The sequence below is a fragment of the Mustela erminea genome, chromosome 1 (assembly GCF_009829155.1).
Source record: "Mustela erminea isolate mMusErm1 chromosome 1, mMusErm1.Pri, whole genome shotgun sequence".
NCBI lineage: Eukaryota > Metazoa > Chordata > Mammalia > Carnivora > Mustelidae > Mustela > Mustela erminea.
Window position 1 is genome coordinate 148,772,597 of NC_045614.1, and position 8,034 is coordinate 148,780,630.

At 37.2% G+C, this 8,034-nt stretch overlaps 1 pseudogene; it reads right to left on the reverse strand.

Moving 5' to 3' along the window:
* Positions 1–2,481: 2,481 nt before the first annotated feature.
* On the reverse strand, positions 2,482–2,946 carry LOC116566894 (annotated as a pseudogene).
* Between the last annotated feature and the right edge of the window lie 5,088 nt (positions 2,947–8,034).

The window sequence follows — 8,034 nt, forward strand, 5'->3', positions numbered from 1 at the left end:
ACTTTCCAAGCTCCAGAGGAAAACACTTTCAATGCTATATCTGTTCCGATATAAACATAGCAGTTACCAAATAATAGGCTTATAGTGTTATTTTTTCCCTTACATACATTACCTATCATCTGCTACTACTGAAGAAATTCTCTTAAATTTATTGTTGAGAAGAGATCACTGGAGATCAGCTTTTGAGATCTTGCAAATCTGAAAACATGCTCATTTACCTTCATATTTGATTGCTAGATCGTCTGGACTTAGATTTTCTGTTGCAAATAAAGTTGCTTTAGGATTTTTAAGGCACTACTTATTGCTCTTCTAACTTCTGCTGCTATTGAGAAGTCCAATGTCATTTTCATTCTGATCCTTCACAGGAGGATCTGAACTTTCTTCCCTTGCTTTGGAAGCTTTTAGCATACTCTTTTTATCTTTATTGGTTTGCAGTTTCACACATGATATGCTTTTGTGTGTGTCTTTTATTGTACTGAGCATTTTACATACCTTTCAGTGTGAAAACTCATATTCTTTAGTTATGGAATTGTATTTTTGTGTAATTTTAAAATAATTGCTTGAGCTCCATTTTTCTTCCTTTTTTTCCCCCTTTCTGTAACTCATATTGGTTAGACTAACTGTATTGTTTTCTTATCTATCTTTCTTTTCTATCATTTCTCTGTTATTTTGTTAGATTTTTATTCTTCTATATGTAATATTTTCTGTACTTTCTCGTCTGTCTAGTGGTTTTTGAGTCTGTAATTTTTTTTTAATTTCCAAAGGCTTTTTGTCATTATCTAAATGTTCCTTTTCACATTTTAAATAATAAACTGGTCATATGTAAGGGACAAAATCTCTTCTTACCTCTCACTATAGATCTTTCTTATTGTTTTTTCTTTTATTTGTTTTAGTTTCTTCTCAGGTTAAGAAGTTTTGTTTACTGAGGTGTCTTGGTTTTTAGAACAGCAGTTGGTCAACAAATACTTGTTGAATAAATAAATGAATGGATGGATGAATATTTGGCAGTCCTTCTTACTTACTGAAAGTCCAATAAGAATTCTGTGAGGGATGCCTGGATGGCTTATTCGGTTAAGCATCAGGCTTCAGCTCGGGTCATGATCCCTGGATCCTGGATCAGTCTCACATTGGGCTCCTTGCTCAGCAGGGAGTCTGCTTCTCCCTCTGTCTACAGCTCCCCTTGCTTGTGCTTGTGCGCTCTCTCTGACAAGGAAAAAAAATCCCATGAGCATTGGGTGATCTAGTAAGCATCTCAGTTTTACAGTGGAGATGTCACAGGAAGAGAGCTAGACCATTTGGTTTGATGACCTTCAAACACTATGGATCTTGGTCTTGTTCCTAAATTTTGCTAATTTTTCTAATCTCTGGCTTGATGGAGGTGAGGATAGGTAATTCTGCCTTCTAGAATCTGTAACCTGAGTGGAAAAAATACTGGAGGATCTCATCTTCTTCCTTATCCAGACTTTCACTTAATTCCAGTGTTTTCAGAATGGTGACTCACCTGATATGCCCTAGAGAGCACCTATCACTAAATCCAGTCTCTGGTTCAGTTTTTCTAGGGAGCTATGCTCCATTACCTGCTGGGCTGTAGGGGGGTTTTCTCTTCTGTGGGTGGGGTGAGAGATGAACTCTAGAGATTACAGTGCTTCCTGTACCCAGCTTCAACTATTCATATACAGAAATAAATACCACTTCTCACTATTCTCACAGCGGTGGAAGATTTAGTGTATAAAATTAGAGGATGCTTAGTTACATTTGAATTTCAGAGAAACAGTGATTTATTTATATTTCTATTTATTTGTTTATTTATTTATTTTACATTAATTATGTCCCATGTGATGTTTTGGACATACCTGGGCCAAAAAACGTTATTTAATTTTCAAATTTAACTGAGTATCTTCTAATTGATGTGGTAATTCTATCAGAGTCACCCATTACTTTTAGTTCCTAATCTCTTCTGGAGTATTTTGCTATACATTGATTAGGATTTTATGAGCTGTCCCCTCTCCTGGCATCTAGGTTTCAGCTTGCTGTGTTCTAAAAGTCAGCATGCTTCCACACACTTTGCATCTGCCTAAAATATTGTTGATATATTTTATCTGAGTTCTTCTCTTTTCTCTTCCCTATGTGTTCTAGACTATATACCTTTTGTTCATTTATTTATCCATTTTTTTTAAGATTTTTTAATTTATTTGACAGAGACACAGCGAGAGAGGGAACAAAACAGGGGGAGTGGGAGAGGGAGAAACAGGTTTCCTACTGAGTGGAGAGCCTGATGTGGGCTCTATCCCAGGATCCTGGGATCATGACCTGAACCAAAGGTAGACATTTAATGACTGAGCCACCCAGGTGCCCCACTTTTTCCATTTATTGCCTTTTTGTTCATTTATTGTTGGAGATTTTGGAATGAGTGGTGATTATTATTTTTTTTTTTTTAAATCATGAAAGATCTGTATTTAGATTTAGCCAGCTGGACTCAGTTTAGATCATCCCAATTTTGTTGGCAACATCCAAAGCATCATAGTCAGGGGCCAGGTATGCCTTCTTCTCTCCATCAGGCCTCGTTAAGGTGTTGACCTTGGCTACATCAATGTCATAGAGCTTCTTCACAGCCTGTTTGATTTGGTGCTTGTTGGCCTTGACATCCACAAAGAACACAAGTGTGTTGTTGTCTTCTGTTTTCTTCATGGCTGACTTAGTAGTCAGGGGGAACTTGATGATGGCATAGTGGTCAAGCTTGTTTCTCCTGGGGGCGCTCTTTCGAGGGTATTTGGGTTACCTTCGGAGATGCAGAGTCTTGGGTCATCGGAACGTAGGTGATGTGCGGATCTTCTTTTTTTTGTGACTGTGGACGCCTTTCAGCACCGCTTTCTTGGCTTTCAAAGCCTTTGTTTTGGCTTCGGCTTTGGGAGGGGCAGGGGCTTCCTTCTTAGCTTTCGGCGCCATCTTTGTAATAGGCGGAATGAGTGGTGATTAACAAATGTATTTCATATGGCAGATTTACCTGGAAATCTTTGTGATTATTTTAAAACCTCAAGGTTTAGTTTCCAAAATACTCCTTTACATAATATTTTCCATTTTTTCCCAGAATAATTGTCAAGAAGTGAATTAATACACAGAACTAATATTTTTATGATATTGTGGTATTTCTCTTGGTCTTATATGCAGGTTGTAAAATAAAACCTATAGAAAACTTCTATATTCACATCCAATGAACCTTTTTTAAGCTCAGGATGCCTGGGTGGCTCAGTTGGTTAAGTGTCTGCCTTCAGCTCAGGTCATGATCTCAGGATCCTGGGATCGAGTCCTACATCAGGCTTCTCCCTCTTCTTGCTCTGCCTCGTTTTTCTGCTCTGCCTACCACTTCCCCTGACCCCTTGATTATGCTCTCTCTTTCTGACATTGATAAATAAAATCTTTAAAAAAAGAAACTAGTTAAGCTCAGCAATTAAATGATTTGATAAAATTGTTTAAATTTTTTTAAAGATTTATATATTTTAAAGAGAGAGTAAGTGAGTGAGGGGAGGGACAGAGGGAAAAGGAGAGAGAGAATCTTAGCAGACTCCTTGTTGAGCATGGAGCCTGGCTTGCAGGTCTGTCTCAGGATCCCTGAGATCATGACCTGAGACACTTAACAGACTGAGCCACCCAGGTGCTCCTGTTTAATTAAATTTTATATGGGGCACTTTTAATTATATGATGTGGAAAATAGAAATAGTTTTCATAAGCATGCTTTTTGTCACACAGATAATAATGCAAACATAAACAATACAGTCAGGATTGATTTCACACTGTCAAAGAGATCTTTAACAACAGAAGTAGATTTTCATATATTTGCACCTAGTAAACTCAAATATACAGGAGCATGTTTAGTAAATTAAATGGAAAGATTGTTTTATTTGCCTTAAGGAGACATTACAGTACATGTTCTAAAAGATAAATGAAGAGAGTTGAAATAGAGCATAAGACTGAGCATTTGTCAAATCAAAATTGAAGGCAACAGACAGTAAATTGGATTTTCTTTTACAATAACATGTAGTTCACCTTCTATCATTGTAACAAATATTATAATATATACTTTATGACATCATATCTTTCATCTACTTTTGTTGCTGAAACTCTGAGAATAAAACAGGTCTTTACTGTTGCTCTACCACAATTCACTGTTGAGCATGCAAAGTGTGTTTCCTTAAAGATGTGTTTTTCCACAGAGAAAATATTAGCCATCAGTTGTCAACTCAGATCCAGAATAAATAGCACTATCAGTACCCAGTTCAGGTTCAAAGGAGTCTCTGAATTGTGGTGTTGAGCCTGCTATAAGTACTAATCATCCCTCAGGGCCCAGCTGTTCTCAACTGGAGGGAAAGAGGCAACTTGGGTAATTCATTGTATCTTTTCCCCCCCCCATATGCTAAAGAATAAAAGGCAGAACAGGAAAAGAATAACACTTCTTCGTTCATCAAATCACAGAAAGTATCTGCTAACTCAGGTGTTGTGTAAGAATACATTACAACCAAGTAAAAAGAAAAAAAAGAAAACACTTTCCCCAGGAATTTTGTTACATTTATATTGTGATTTTTGAGTGTTTGTTAAAGAGATGCTAACCTATTTGTGATCAGCAGTGGAAAATATCTGATGATTCTCATCTCCCTTTCAAGAGATAGAAAATGTAGTTTTCCTGGGACTATATTTCTTAAGCTAATGTGAAATATTTGATACAAAGAATTCTAAAAATTGAAATAGAACCCAGCACTGAAAGGTAAAAAGTGCATATTTTTGTGGAGTTATTTTTTCTTTTCAGAGAGAAGCCTAGTGTAACAGTTGAGTTTCTGCTATGCACGAAAGTATAATCTACTGGTGTTGGACTAGTTCACTTTATGTACCTCTCACAATCTCCCACATGTGGTGAGTATTTTTACTGTCATTTTAGAGACCAGAACAATGAGTTTTAGAGAGGTTATAAGCAAGCTTTCAATGTTTGGCAGCTAATAAGTGCTACAGAAGAGATTTGAGTCAAGATGACCTGATGTGACAGCCATGCTTGTCCATTACAATAAGAGTCACATGTAGAACATGGTTCAATCAATCATCCATTTTTGAGAAGGACAAATACTTGTAAGTATTTAAACATCCACCTGCCTGGTGACTGATAAAGATTTTGAATTTTTATTCATCTGAAAGCTTTGGGGGGATTATTTATGGTAATTGGAATATTGAAATGTTATAAATGATCCTGAGGACCAAATTATCCATTCATTGAGGAGGAGATAAGTCATAACATGGGAAGAGAGGGTAGATCAATGATAAATAGATTAGATAGATAGGTAGATGATAGATAAATGATCGATGATAGAGAAACAGAGAGATGACATTTTGAGGACTGCTATGATGGCTCAGGAGACAGATGTGTTCGTGAAAGGAAATTGCCCATATGGTGCCTCTTCTGGAGACTTTAGTAAAGATTTGAATTACTTTATAGCATTAATTACTTTTAACATTGCTTCTGAATACGACACCATTTTGTGACTAACCATAAGGAAGCACAGATTTTATTAGGGTAATATTGAGTACTTATTAGATGCCAGGCATGATCCTAGATGTTAGGAATACAAAGATATAAAAACAAAATGAAACAAAACAAATCCATGATTTCTGCTTTCCTGAAGATTTCAGTTCAGTAAGGGAGGTGTATGAAGAAATAATCATGCAAATGACAGTAGAGTCACAATTTTCTAAGTGTTCTGGGGGAAAAGATAACAGTATAGTTCTGTTCCAGTGGAAAAGAATAGCCAATAAAATTGTGTGTGTGTGTGTGTGTGTGTGTCTGTGTGTATGATATGGGATGTGAAGAAAAAGTACAGTTGGGGAATGGACTGAACTGAACTGGAGCCAAGGTGGCTAAATTACAGCCAGTGGGTCAAATGTTACTTGTGGCCTGGTTTTGTACAGCTACAAGCTAAGAATGCAATGTTCTTTATATTTTAAAAGATGTACAGATTTACCACACAAATATGCAACAGAGACTGTATGTGGCCTGTGATACTTAAAATATTCACTGTCTTGGGGTGCCTGGGTGGCTCATTCATTGTCTGTCTTCAGCTCAAGTCATGATCCCAGGGCCTGGGATCGAGTCCCTCATCTGTCTCCTTACTCGGTGCGAAGCCTGCTTCTCCCTCTCCTACTCCACCTGCTTTTATTCCTGCTCTTGCTGTCTCTCTCTCTTTCAAATAAATAAATAAAATATAAGCAAGTAAGTAAGTGAGTAAATAAATAAATAAATAAGGAAATAAAATATTTACTGCCTTGCCCTTTCCAGAAAATGTTTACCAACATGACCCCTGGATTAGAGAGAAGCAGGGCATTCTCTTTTTGATTGGGGGGGGGGGCATCTTCCCTGATGTTTCAGTAGAGACCTCTCTGAGGTGAGAGAGTATTTATTCTCCTAGCAGGCGATCTGCTTTAGACCAACAAGAGCAAAGATGCTGAAAGGGAGACTGTGTTGTCTGCCCAGAGAAACTAAAAAGCCAGAGATATGGGAGCAGCGAAAGATGGATGAGTCCAGAGATGAAGGCAGGAATAGTATTAGGTTCAGCTTTATCAAGAGTTTGTCTGTTATTCCAAGCATGATAGAAAGCCTTTGAATGGTTGACAACAGAGAAGTTTTATGATCCAGTGAAATTTTTAAGTGAATGGCTGTGTGGAAAAGATCCCTTAGGGGCCAGGGTGGAAGCAAGGAGATTGGCCATGGCTTGTTAGGATTGTGGAGAGGGGAGCGATGGTGCTCCGTCCAGGGTGCTAATACAGCAGCAACTTAGGAAGTGAGAAGTAGTTGGATTCATGGTATACATTCTAGTTAGAACTAGTAGAATTTTGTTATGAATTAAACATGAGATGAGAGCAATATAGTAAGTATCAGAGGAGTTTTGCTGTAAAGGGAAGTGGAAAAAATGGCAGTGGCTGTTAGGGAATTTATTATTTCATCGTTCTATTTATTTTGTTCTACTCTATTTTATTTTATTTTGAGGAAAGCTATTCAGTATGTTTGGCAGCTGGTGAGAATGATTCTGTAGAGGAGAAAAAAATTAATTTGAAGGAAACAGGGGAGATAATTCTGAGTTGAACTCTTCAGTAGGTAGGAAGAGATAGAACCTATTAAAAGTCAATTGTTTATCTTAAATAATGGCATAGGCATTTCATCTGTTTTAATTGAAGAGAAGGCAGAATGCATGTATGCATGTGTTTATTGATAGTGGGAAGATGGAAAAGGTAACATATCGATTATTTTATACCTGTGAATTTCAAAATAAGGTCATTAGCGAAATGAAGGGATGATGACAGTGTTAATGGTAAAAAGCAAGAAAAATGTGAAATACATAGTTTGGAAAAAGGGAGTGTGAATTTGTTAGCAGCATAGGATAGTACTACTGTAAGTATATCAGGAAAACAGGATATAAGACTATTTTTCTGAGCCAACATAACGAAACACTGGTTTCCCCGCTGAATTTAAGTTTGTGTCCCTAATATTTGAAAACTACCTTTCCCATGAAGTAGTTACTGGCTACATGTAGCTACTGAACATGTGAAATGTGACTAGTATGTGTTATTTGTGAGCATGAGTACGTGTGCACGTGTTAGCACACATGTGTGCACACTTTATGTGTTACGGGCAGAGAGAGAGGATTTCAGACATATTGCATGTATGCTGGGTTGTATTTTCAATGGCGTATGTAAGACTATTAGCAACAGAGTAGAACTGTAGAGACTGAGTGTGATGGAGCTCATGTACACAGCCTTACAGAAAAGGAGATAAATTGATAATAATGTATTTATTGAGTGCTCGTAAAGTGTCAGGTGCTTTATGAGTGGCATGGTTCATTTAATCCTGGCAAAATGTCTACAATTGGCATTGTTATTCCCTCTTTAAAAAGCTCAAGAAAGCTGTAGGTAAGGAGCACGGAACTAGAAAAGTGGCAGATGCGAGATTCGAAACCTGGTCTGTTTTCCTCCAAAGACTGTTTGTTTTTCAACTACTTC